This window comes from Sarcophilus harrisii, chromosome 2 (assembly GCF_902635505.1).
Source record: "Sarcophilus harrisii chromosome 2, mSarHar1.11, whole genome shotgun sequence".
Lineage (NCBI taxonomy): Eukaryota > Metazoa > Chordata > Mammalia > Dasyuromorphia > Dasyuridae > Sarcophilus > Sarcophilus harrisii.
The window spans coordinates 583390791-583404969 of NC_045427.1; the positions used below are offsets into that span (position 1 = coordinate 583390791).

Below are 14179 nucleotides of genomic sequence, written 5' to 3' on the forward strand. Positions count from 1 at the left end.
ACAAAATATAAATTCCCAGGGAGAGTTAACCAAGACAAGTTCTAAAGATAAGCAAAATATTTTTAGATCTTTTTGAGGTGGCAAAAAAATGGGAATCTGTGAGCATGTCCATAATTTTGGGAACGAATAAACTATTTATGATATATATAATTCTTAGATCTATTCTAGGATTTATTTGGAATAGACAAGTGTCTATTACATTTGAGCAATTTAATGCCATGTATATGTTATTAGCTATTACTCAGTGAAAAGAAGTCCACTTGTTCCAAAATCGTTCCATAAGTTTTTAATGTATTTATCATAAAATAAAAGAATGTCTATGAGGCTTCTTCCTTCCTTTTGTGAAGAAATGTTGACTTTTTATCTCTTAATGTAATGGACTTCATGTTTTGTTTATATTGCATGGGAATTTAATGAAAATACATTTTAGGAATGTTAGTTTGTTTTATAGTACCAAAACCATACATTAAGAATGATTTGTGTTAATTGCTTCTAAAAATGTCTTTTCCATTTAGCTTTAATTTTAGGATATCAGTAGGCTTCTTAACACAAGTAGTATCAATCAAAGGCAAGGTATATTTGCCTAGAAAAGGCAAACATACTTGTAGGTATTACCTTCACAGTGCATAGCACAGTATCTGATACTTAACAGACATAAAGTCTTGTAGATTGATTGATTGGTTTATTTATTAATACATTGGGACTTCTGAATTCAAGCTTGAAGTCTTCAGATTTTGTCTTTCTTTGATGTGTTTAAAATCTGAACAATATTTTGACATCATTGAAAAAAGATTCCATGAGACAATGATGTCATTAAATATATTATCCTGTAGAGCCATATAGTTTGATAGCATCTATTTGTATCAAATCATTAATAAGACATTTTTAGTTGATTCTCTCTCTTATTTGAAAGCCACACAGTTCTATTGAAAAAATAATAATAGATTTAAGGTCAGGCAAAACCACAATGGACTTAAACTATCTCTTGAAAATTCCACATTTTAATACAGTTGCTTTTTATATTATGTTGGCAGTGTATTTTAAGAAAGAATTTTTTGTGAACATCAAACACATATTTATTATGTGAGTTTATTTTACATATTTTAATTAAGTGAATAAGTCATAGTTACAAAACTGAATCAAAGGCTGTAATAAGTAACAAAGGCAATATCAATTTCATGGTTCTTTTGAGCAGTTTGTTCAAAAGTTGCTCTTTATACTCCCTGGGATATTTTAGCACATGCTTTTTACTCCTTATTTTTTCTTAAGTGTTTATGCATTATCGTTTTAGTGGTACAATCTGTGAATGCCATCTAAAAAGTATGCAATATGCAACTGCTTTATATTTGCAAGAATCATCAATAAAATATATGTGATACCTGCTGATTTTAAGAAAAAAAAATGTAAGATTAGGTTTATGATTGATAGGAAATTGAGGAGGTGTGTTGGAAAAATAATTTATTTACCACTGCGAAATATTTGAACCAATAATTGTGGTTATTATCTGCACTCTCCACTTTCAACTTTTGCAGAGGAAAAGGCAGCTATCATCTTTTACAAAGAAGCTAGAAATTTCCATCACTTCCATTGATATAATTGTTTGGTCATTTATTCATTATACAAACAGCATGAAAAGTTTCTTTTTCATTTAAGCCAAGCTGCATCTTCATTGTTTTGGACTTTTTGTGATCATAAATAAAAATATTCCCATCATTTTTTCTTTGGATTCTGTCTCTGTCTTTCTGTGTCTGTTTCTGTCTCTCTTTATAAAAATACACACAGATATGTTATTTTTCTGTCTCTACATTTCTGCCTCTGTCTATCTTTGTTTCTCTCTCTCTCTGCTTCTATGTGTATCTCTCTGTTTCTCTGTCTCTCTCTCTATATATATATATATAAACCATATATGTGTGTATATATGTAATATATATGTTTCTGTGTCTATATTTCATGTCTGTTTATCTATCTCTGTCTCTGTCTTTCTTTTTGTCTGTCTCTGTATGTTTTTTTGTACACATATATATACATATGTGTATATACTATACATGTATGCAATCTTTTTCTGTCTCTACATGTTTCTCTGAGTCTCTCTGTCTCTATATTGCTTTGTTTCTTTATCTCTGTCTCTGTGTATGTCTGTCTTTTTGTCTCTGTGTGTCTCCGTCTCTTTCTGTCTCTTCTCTACACTTCATTGGTTTTCAAAACTCTGTAGTAAACATTTTGATAGTGCTAAAGGATTTGTTTTGGTCTTCTCTTATTTTGAGTAATAGGGAAGGAGTTCAGCCACCAGAACCTTCACTTAGTCCCTCGCTTAGATGTTCCTGGAGTTTTGAGGTAAATGTAATTGAGCTCAGAGTTTGAGTTTTAGGTTTCTGCTGGAGAGAGTTATAAAATCATTCATTAAACTGAACTGTGACTCAGTGCCCTCATTCACAGGGTGGAGGTGGGGGGCATATTTTAACCTCTCATGCTAGTATTATAAGGTTTTGTGTAGATAGTTTGTGAAATATTAAACCCCACAAGACCATCCCTCTGTGAATAGTCTGATCCCAAGTAATGGTATGCCTATAGACAATAAAAATGAATACATTTATAAAATGAGAATCAAGCTTATAAAATAGCACCAACAATGGTAGGTATATTTAAATGAAGGAAGGAAGGAAGGAAGAGAAAGAAAGAAAGAAAGAAAGAAAGAAAGAAAGAAAGAAAGAAAGAAAGAAAGAAAGAGAGAAAGAAAGAGAGAAAGAGAGAGAGAAAGAAAGAGAGAGAGAAAGAAAGAGAGAGAGAAAGAAAGAGAGAAAGAAAGAGAGAGAGAAAGAGAAAGAAAGAGAGAGAGAGAAAGAAAGAAAGAGAGAGAAAGAAAGAAAGAAAGAAAGAAAGAAAGAAAGAAAGAAAGAAAGAAAGAAAGAAAGAAAGAAAGAAAGAAAGAAAGAAAGAAAGAAAGAAAGAAAGAAAGAAAGAAAAAGAAAAGAATCAAACAGGAGAAGTGAAAAATCTAACTCCCCGACTGATTGGCTTTCACTACTAATCAGGTCCTTCCTGGGCAGTTCTGACTACTTTGGATGCTGATGCTGACCACCAGAGGGAGCACGATTGTTTCCCACTTTCAATACACAGCTTATGTCTCTTTTTTTACATTTAATTCTTCCAAGTAGTGAGTAAGGGCATTAGCCTCGACCATTTATGTAATTCCTGAAGGTGGACAAAATGGAAATGGGTCTCTTGCTTTCTCACATCTTCAAGCTGCTCCATATGCAATATTCTCTGAAAATTTTCTTCTTCATTGTCACTGGCTTCTGCATACATTTTCACCAAATCTATATAAGTCAAGAAAAATCCAGGATTATACTCAATTGCCTTTTTAAAGTGAAACAAGATTGATTTATTCTTTTGCTATTTTTTTTGAAATCTTGTCTCCCTTGCATCTGGATTGTCTGAAGGATTTGATCCCTGTAAAAAAGGTCCCAACTAGAGTTGCAGGACAGCAGATGATAGTGTTTGCTTGGAAAGTAATTTAAGAGATGAAAAGTGTTCTCCAGGGAAGCTTTTATTTGGCTGCATAGTGAAGGACTTAGGGTCATGATGCCACGGATCTTAAAGTCTCTTTAATATAGCTTTTCTTTCCTCCTCTTGATTTTGGTTCTGAAATTTCAACACAAGAAGAGCCTTAATATAAGCATCTTCAGGATTGAGAGTGACTGCTCATCTTAGTAGTTTCAAAGAAACACTATGAAGATCTCCTTGGAAAAAATCATCCAGATGAAACACTATAATTGTGAATTCAGTGACAAATTCAGGTTTGCCTGACTTTAATCAAAGGGCCTTTTATAATCAAACTTTAGCCATTCATAAAACCTCTCTCCATATTTGAGCTTGCTCCTTCCTCACAGTCAATTTCTGGAAGCTCTACTCTATAGCAGGAGAGACTTGAAAGCAACTCTTGTCTGAGCTTCTCAGAGTCTGTCCATGTAATAATAGATCCAGGCATCGTTTCCTCGGGCCATAAGGCTTTATATTTCTGCTTGTGCAGTGGGGTCCTGTTGGATTAATTCTTCAGTCTTTCTCAAACTTTCCAAGGCTTCCTCATTTTGTCTTTTCAGGTGCTTTATGTAGACCAATGTGTTATATATTTCTACATTGAATTTTCTGCCAGGAATTCAATCTCCTGAAAAATTTTGTTCTTTAAACAGGGAAATCAAGGTCTCCTCTTGACAAATCCCATGTAAATTGGCATTGCAACTGCAGTCACATATTCCTGAATCATGACTGGATAAAAATAGTTATCCTTTCACTGCTCTCTCTTCTTTTAGGACAGAGGTTCTTAACTATTTTTATGCTGTGCTCCCCTTTTTCAATCCAGTGAAGCCTATGACCTATTCTTACAATAATTTTGTATGTGTAAATTGACATATAGAGGATTACAAAGGAAAGCAATTCTATTGATATGTTGTTACCAAAATGTTTAAAAAAAAATTCATGAAACCCAAGTTAAGAATATTTCTTCCACAGGATTAGTACAGATGTATTGCTTGAATATGTCCATGTCACTCAGAGCTCTATGTAGTGGAGAGAAAGAAAGAAGATGGAATCTCCAGGAATTCCAAGAATTTTTCTCTCACCTGAAGAAGCTGATATCTCACCCATAATGGAAAATGTTTCACAACTAAAATTATAGTTAAACTTTATGAACTCCATTCTTGTACCAGAGAGGAAGGGAAAAAATAAGCATTCAAATAACACTCACTGTGTGTCAAATACCATATTAAGTGCTTTACAAATATTTCATTTGATCCCTTCAAGCCTGTGTGGTCAATAGGTTTATTATCCCCATTTTACAATTTAAAAGCTGAGGCAAACAGGATTAAATTACATGCCCAAGATCATATAACTAGTAAGTGTGTGAGGCTAGATTTTAACTCGGATCTTTCTGATTCCCTGTCCAGCATTTTATCTACTACCTAGTTGCTTCTGGAAAACACAGCTAGATAAAGAAGACATGAAGAGCATCCTCTTCATCAGTCGCTATTGCCTTTGACTGAATGTTATGCTTCGATAGAGGACAACATATCTTGAGAAAAATAATTACTTTCTATTTCATTAATAATCAATTTAATATATGGGATCTAAAAGTCTTTTTTTTTGTTATTAATAACCAATTATTAATAGTTGGTTATTAGTAGGGCTTTTTTTCTTTTTTATTTCCTCATTCAAAGACCAATTCTGATGAAAGACAGGGCTAAAAATGAGACATTCTCCTCAATTATAGGTAATACCTCACCCAAATGGGAGAGTTTATTACTGATTAAAGGCTAAAAAGAATCTAATAAAATAATGTTCAGTTTAAAAGTTTGGATGGAAGTAGATCTTTTGTGTGGATTGCCTCAGAAGGTATTGGTATGGGTGAAGATGATCTCTTTAAGGGTGCTGATTTAATCAAAATCAATTCCACCCACTTGCTCATTAGAGAAAGACCATTTCTCATTATAATAGTCATTCTGTCGTTAATTCTTAACCAATCAGAATTGATTTTCACTCTCAGGTACACCCCTTTTTCCAAGGGTATTTTAACATTCAGCAGTCTCCACGTGAGGTCTTTGGTTTCCAAGACAACTATTGATTTCAATTTATTGATTATGTGCTTATCTAATTAACAAATTGAATATTAATTGCCCAGAAACTATCTTTCAGCTTTTTTTTTTCATCTTGGTCTGGATGAAATGATACATCCTACATATTAGGCTGCCTACCCTGACTTGGGGAGATTGTGATTATACAAAGGCAAGCAAAATTTTTCCTTCCAAGGAATCTCATCCCATTATTTCCACCACTATGTGCCTGCTAAGGAAGGGATTTATTGTGGTGCCATTATGGAAATCTTTATCCTGAGAAAAATCATGGCTTACCTTTGTTTATACTGTCCATTGCAGGTTTCATCATTGCAATATGCTGATCTCCCTTCAACTAGCCTGGATGTTGAGTCATAAAACTTGAATGTAAGATCATGTACTGCTTTTGACTACCCATATCACCTTGAAAAAGGCACTTAATGGTCCGCAGGTGCAATTTTATTTCTGTGATTATTTCTAACTCCTGTAATTCTATTAAGCATATAAAACATTTCTTCACTATCTTTAGAGACATTTAGAGGTAGCATAGTATAGTATAAGGCAGCATGTAGAATATTTTATAGTGAAAGTACTAGAAGTCAAGAAAGTCAAGAAAGTCAAGAAGAATAGACTAGATGACCACTAAGAACACTTCCAACTGTATCTACCACCAACGGTGACCCTTTTAATGAAAGAGGGTGAGAAAATGACCCTGAATACCAGCCTGGAGGGGCAATGTCTTTCTCAGTGTCCTAATTTCTTTTCAATACTTTTATCTGCTAAGCTATGATGAGGATAAGCCTGCCAAAAATCCTTGGTTATTGTATTGCTGCTCAAGAAAAGGTGTTATTTGATATAAATTTAAATCTATACTATAGACCAGTGGTTCTCAAACTTTTATTTTTAGTATCTTTATCCTATTCAAAATTATTGAGGATCTCTCCAAAGTGTTTTTGTTTGTCTGGATTATATTTATAGATATTTGCCATATTGAAAATAAAAACTATTTTTGAATCTGTAGACCTTCTAACAGGGTTTCAGAGCTCCCCAGGATTCTCTAGACCGTACTTTAAGAACCACTGCTATAGACCCCAACATAATTGTTATACTGACTCAGATGCACATCATGAAAATCAATTACAGCTAGACAGAATCAAAGAAATTTATAATCACTGAATCATAGAATCATTGGCCAACCTGCCCCCATCCACTACCACTTTTTAAGGATGAGGAAAATAAAAATAGCAAGGTGAAGAAACTTGTCCACAATCATAGAGGTTTTGAGTAACATAGATGAGATTCAAATCAAAGACCACTAGCTCCAATTCCATGTTATTTTTCATTGTATTGTTGAAGAAAAATTCATTACTTGGACTTTTTACCTTGATTAAAGAGGCAAACTTTAGGACAAAGAGAATTAAAAGGAGTTTATTACAAGTATGTCAAGATACCAATCCCTTCACAGCTGATTACAGAAGATTAGCAAAGACTTCAAGGCAGAGACAGGTTTACAAGTAACTTTAAAACAATCCAGCAAAAGAGGTTGGGCCTTTTCATTTCAGTTCCTATCACCTACCACCACCACCATCAAAATTTCAAGAACACAATGATTTTCCACAATTTGAAGGTAGGAGTACTCATCAAAGAGCAAGCAGGTAATATAAAAAGCTGATGATTTGTTATTTCTTTTCCCATCAGAACCTCTCTCAAGACTGATGGATAAGCAAAGTGTGATACAATAGGCTATTGAGTCAAAATAATTTTAAAGATACTATAAGAAGACTACACAGTGAGTAATGGCAGAATCTAAATTAAAAGCTGAGTTTTAACACTTCTAGTTCAGGGCTTTTCTTCCTATACAGCATTGTTGAGGAATGATTCTCTTTCTTTGTCTATACTTGCAACCATATCCCTCATCTGAAGTCATAGAATGAGTCCAATATCCTCCTCCATCATCACTACTAAAAAATAAAGACATTAGATTAAATGGTTTTCAAGATCCCTCCCAACTCTGATATTTTCTGAACTCTTTTTGTAATACAATGTAGAAATCTTTATAATATATGTGTACAATCTAAAATATGTGATTATCCAGAATTAGAAAAAATAAAGAATAAGTTAGTGAATTGTATTTCTTATGTGAATCCTGAAATTAGCTTTTCCCTTTTCCAAGAAATGTTAAAATGTTCATTGTGGGAATTTAGTTTTCCAGACTGTCCTATTACCATAGTTTAAGGTCCATGATGTGTCCAGACTATCTTGATTCATATCTTTAAGATACCTGTGACACAAACCCAGACTTTTCCAGACTGCCTTTATTGGTATCTTCAAGGCAATCTCAACATCTCAATATACATCTCTGTTCCAGCCTTTATTTACCCTCCTCCCTTGAGAAACCCTAACATTATATTTCCCCTATAAAAATGTACTTATGATGAAAATCTTTGCTAAATCCTTTTCAGGACTAAACTCATTGTGAGTTGCTCTTTCCCTTTATAGTGTCTCCCCTTTAATTACATTTTCCTCCTTATTATAGCTAACTCTGGTTAGTTTGCTTCACTCCTCTATGGATTTAACTTACCAGTCAATTGCATATTCACACCTCATAGTATATTTCGTTAATGGCTTCTTCCAAACTCCTTTCCTATTTAACCCTATTTTTCTCCCAAATCTGTTTTATATTTATTACTCATAGTGCCTATTTTATATCTTCATTTATCTGTAATCTCTTCTACTTAATAAATATGCCTTTTGGCTAAGAGAAAGCCCTTGTGAATTTGTCATATGTAAATTTCTATTATATTTCTGATCCCAAACTAATTGTATAAATTATGACTTCTCAAGTAGCTAATCAACAAGTACATTCTGAGGTTCTGCTAAGGAACAATCAGTGTGCTATGGGATATAAAAAGCATATAAAACAATGTTATTGGCCCACAAGGGATCTTTATTCATAATTCCTGCCATTAATAAATGAAACTGTCTTTACATTTCATTTCTCAAAGCCAGGCTGAGCAAATATGCTGGTTTATTATGCAATCTTTTAGATAGATGGATCTTAAAAAACTAGCCTAAGAGCTAATTCTCATCGCTAATCACCCACTAGAACTAACAGACCATATTTATTAATAAGACAACCTGGACCTTTACCTTCTCTAGCACAGACACTTTTACCTTACATGAAATGCAGCTCTCCCAGCTGATTGATGGATAAGCAAAATAAATCACATCATTCTGGGATAGTTGATGAGGTCCTGGTTATTATGTGGGTTTGGCAGAGAAAAACAGAAGTACTTGCAAGATTACTCCCTAAGGCAAGCAAGGAAGGGCATTGATGAACATCAGTTCAGTTTTATAACCCAATTCCCTGTGGAGGTCAGAGGTAACCCCATCTTACTGTATCTAATCAGAAAGTCAAGTTATGTCAAACCCCCAAGGTTAAATTTTTTCTATAAATTTGCCCATGACTATCTTTACTGAATCCCTTTTGGATCAGTTCATCATGGCATTCTGCATTGTGGTATCTTTCTTTTTACCTCCTTCCTTATGCCTCATGTTGTCTTTCTTCTTGCTATAGCGTACCAACTTTTTTAGGGTGCTGAACTCCTCTGTGGACTTAGCCGGCAAGTTAATAATATACTCCCACCTCATGGAATATTCCTTTTCTGCTAGTTAAGTGTGAGTCGCGTTGAGGAATTTGTCTTCTCCACTGGTAATTGTTAAAATCTTTTTCCTTGCTAACTAATGCTCTCTCAAATCTATTTCATATTTACCACTTCTGCTTTTTATTGTACATATTCATTTTGTCTGTAACCTCCTCTCATAAATAAACTTTTCTTTTTTTTTGGCTGAAGCAATCGGGGTTAAGTGATTTGCCCAAGGTCCCACAACTAGGAAGTGTTAAGTGTCTGAGGTCGGATTTGAACTCAAGTCCTCCTGACTTCAGGGATGTTGCTCTAATCTACTGTACCACCTAGCTGCCCCGATAAACCTATCCTTTGTCAAAGAGAACCGCCATTGTGAATTCTTCACATGATCAAATCCTAATATTTGATGCCAAGCCCCAAAATTTGGTGCCAATTGTGATCCTCAATCACATCAGGTTCCTTAGGGAATGTTGGATTTTTTTTATGATAATATTAATAAAATACATTAGCCTATTATTAAGTTTCTGTTTCAAAGACTGATGGTTTTCTTCTTCTTTATCAAGAAATCTGGCTCTGTCATCATCACTGAATCCCCACTAATATACAATATGTATCTGGTGATTAAAGAGTAAGATAAAAGGTCCTCTATCATTAAAGACAAAGGAAAATGATCCAAATTCCACAATAGAGAATGATATGGAGACAGAAAGAAAGACAGAAGGAAGGAAGGAAGGAAGAAAGGAAGGAAGGAAGGAAGGAAGGAAGGAAGGAAGGAAGGAAGGAAGGAAGGAAGGAAGGAAGGAAGGAAGGAAGGAAAAAAGAGGGATGGAGAAAGGAACAGAAGAAGGAAGAAAAAGAACAATGTAGATTGGGACAAAGAGGAAGAGAGAAACCGATTGGAAAGAAAAATCAAGTATAAAGATACATTTATTGAAAGATAAGAAGAGAGATAAGAATAAATCTAAGACTGTATGATTGGAGGCAGGGAGAAGGAAGGATTCTTCATCAGAGACAGAAACAGAGATCTAGAGGGAAAAGAAAACAGAGATATAATCCCCCAAGATAGATATTCAAAAAGAGACAAAAAAAATAAAGAGAGTAAACATAGTAAAGGCTGCATCTTAAGTTTTCCCTCTTCATTCTCTCAGGCTGCTTTTCCTTGACCTTCAAGCATAATCAGGTCACTCCTATATTATAAACAAAATATAATTTTTCCCGACTCTATTGACCTATAGAGTTTATCACATGAAGCTAAAATGAATCTCTTCCTATATGGCTACAATTCAATAGTAGATCATATAGAGAACATCAAAAGTCCTTAAGAAAAGTACAGGGTCACTGATGGAGTTAAGGGAATTAATTTACTATACCTACTAGTAAAAAAGAAAGGGGAAGGTATGCTCTATTGCCCAACAGGAAGAAGTCATTATAAAGCATTGATTATGGAATTCCCAGGAGTGCTGATGCAGAAGAACTGCCTCTTCCTGAGATTTAGGCTGCCTCAACATATGAGGTACAAAAAGAATATTGATTCGAAATTTTGAATGTAATCAATAGCTTAAAAGGGAGAAGCAGAAAAAGATCCTTACCTCATGGCTCTGTGTATGCCTCTCTATGGTCCTGAAGAACCATAACCCATATGATTTATGCTTCAATTAATAAGTTCGTGTCTTGTGGCTTGTCAAATAAAGTCAATGCAGTAAACATGAATGTATGTGCAAAATAATGACACCTGTTAATGGATAAGGAATGTAGAAGTTGAGGAAAGGAAAAAAGAAAACAAAATATAAAACAGAATTACATCTCGTTGAGAGCAAATCTCTCATTTGAGGCAGATGATTTAGAAGACATTTAGGAAAAGTAATTTTACCTAAAGATAGACTTCTCAGTGAGAGTCAATGTGGCTTAAAAATCAAGAATGGAAACTTGGGAGATTCAGGATCTAGTCTCCATTCAATTTCTGCTTAACAGTGAAGTCCTTACAAAGTCAGTGAGTTCTGAGTGCCCAGTGGTGACACAGTCTAAATGCCCCATTTAAAAAGATATTTCTTTTATACAAAATGGCAGAGAGCAAAGAGCTCTGATTTGAAAATCAGAAAAAAAGAGAATTTGCCTCATTTCTATGTGATTTATTGCATGTTACCTTAAATAAGTCATCTCCATTCATTGAACCTCAGTTTCTTCATCTGCAGAATGAAGATATTGGATTAGATACTTTTTAAGATGCCTCCCAGCTCTTATATTATCAATCTTTTTCATATTATAATCATAGCAAGAATAGAGACTTTCTGAATTTAGGCTAAATATGTAAAAAAGAGAAAAGAAGAAACAAAATTGAGGCATGCACTAATGTTCATATAAAATTATGTGAAAGGATTTCTTAATGTAAAAAATAAAAATAAAAATATTTTATTTATATTTTATCACTGTTTTCCTATCTCATTAATTTCTTTTATAACATTTCATAATATGCTGTGGAACTGACAGTTAATTTTTACTAACTGATGAAGTAACAGGTTGTGGGAGAGCAGTTTGCAATGTGAAAAATTCCCAACAAGCATTATCATAGACAAGAGGGTGGAATCTAGAAAGTTAGGGGAAAAATAAGAAGATTCCTAATCCAGAACAAATTCTCATTAACATTATGTCTATGTGAACAACTGCATTAAGGAATAATTGAGTATGTCTTAAAAATGCTTTTAACACTTTCGTTCCAGGAATTCTGTCTCCCTTTGTGTGTGATTGATTGACAATAGGAACAGCAAGGATCTGATTAAAGTTCACATCATTCCAGACAATGGAGACAGAATGGTCTATCACTAATTTCAGTGATTTGTCTGACCTCCCCTACTAGGCAGAGAAGAACAGACTGATCTGAGAATAAGAATCAATCAAGCAAGAGACAAACTGAGCATTCCTTAAGCTAAGCACCTCTTGCAATGTTTACTATAGGATCAAATCCGACTGGTCCAAGTTGACCCCTGGACCAGTGACCAAATCTAATAGAGCCATGATATATTTTCTAAAAACCAGCCCAGAATAGGAATAGCCTGAAAAACCATTATGAGATTATCCCTACCTTTTGATTTAGGATTTTTGTCTTGATAAACTGCTTGGAACACTGTGTGTGATTTTTGTTTTCACAACCTCTGCTCCTTATGTCCATCCTGAGTTCAGTTCTAACTGTGCTCTCATGTATACATATCTGCAAATAAACCCAAATATAGAACCTAACTCTTTCTTAAACTGAATTCTGGAAAAAGTTGACATTAATGGTGCTTTGGGCTTGAATTAGAATGGTGGAAATTTGAAAAATTTCACTCTTCTCCCAACAGCAAACAGAACTTGAGACCAGAGCATTTATTTTTCCTGATTTCCAGACAGTGACATGTGAGTCCCTTCCCCAAATATCCAAAATGTGTCCATCTCAGACTCCTACTTACTTGGTTACAGTTCACTTTACCCTCTAAATAGGGTCTGGGGGTGAAAACCATAGCACGTTATGTAGGCTTCCTCTGAAAATAAGGACATCCTCTATAATTTGGGCACAGAACATTTAGAATCTAAATTAGAAATTCAGCCAGGCGAGTGGCTACTTCTGTATCATTCTGATGACTATAAATATTGCCAGGACTGGAGGTAACTAACTAAAGACAGACCTGAATTCCACCGGGACTCCTATGACTGAGACAAATTGGTTTATCTTAAAAATAAAATCAAAAAGCCTAAAAGATATTTAAATCAGAGTGGGAATGCTTCCACTGCTGGTTTACTGGAAGAGGTTTCCCAGCCGGACCAGAACATCATTTCCCCTCTGGTGCCTGTTTACCCCTCCCCAATTTTTCCATTTGCCCTACTTGCCCTATATGCCTTCCACCTGGTTACCAATCCTCTGTTTGTCAGACACTTTATATCACCATCTTACTCCTGGGTCACAGTATTTTACTCTTGTGAGACCAAAATAATATGATTGCAAAGTACTTAACACAGTAACTAGCATATGCTAAGCACTGAATTATTATTATTTCTTTAGTTGAATGTAATTGCTCCATGCCTGTTAATGGTATGGCTTTATAATGCCAGCGGTAATAAGATCAATGTTTTTCATATGTAATGATTTGGAAAGGCAATTGAAGTCATCTGAAGTTTACTGTTTGTGCTATTATTATATTTCTAAATCTATATTGTGAAATTTGAGAAACCATTGCTAACTGGAAATGCTATTAGACAAAATTTCCCTTTAAAACTGTGTTGTCACATATGAATTAGGCTTTTTAAAAAATGTGATTTTTTTTTAATATTTGAAAACTGTTAAATCATTAATAAGATGTATTTAGTGATACCACTAATCTATCATTTATTTGATATATGTCAGAAGCCCCAGAATATGAGTAATTTTCATTTATATGTTAAGGATTAATGAATGTTAGATATTTTTTAATTATCTATTTTTATTAGATTGCTTCATACTTGGTAACTTTTTATAGGTTTTTAGATGTGATCAACATATAATACCAATATTGAGATGAATAATTTCCGTGTACAGTAATTTGGAAGCACTTTCAATTAAATTAAGGTCACCTGATTGGTAATTATTGGGTTTGTTTCAAGTTTTAAATACATAATAATGTTGAAGATTTCATTATGTTTCTAAATTTTCTTATATTATGTAATTTAACAAACAATTACACCAGCTATGTTGTTGTTAGAAAAGCAATTTCTCTTATTTAGATGTTGTTATATTGGAATTTTGCTGTTAAAATTGTACCATTAGATCATACCATCAGTCCTGCTGATCACATGCTATAATATAGTAAAGCACTGTAATTAAGAACTTATAAACTTCCAAGTTTTGTTTATATTTAAGAGGAAGTTTCACCTAAAATTATTTGGACCTAAATTATAAAAATTATGACATTATTAATT

At 33.9% G+C, this 14179-nt stretch overlaps 1 pseudogene; it reads right to left on the minus strand.

Annotated features, from left to right (window-relative positions):
* Positions 1-3118: 3118 nt before the first annotated feature.
* Positions 3119-12747, minus strand: LOC111718788 (annotated as a pseudogene).
* Between the last annotated feature and the right edge of the window lie 1432 nt (positions 12748-14179).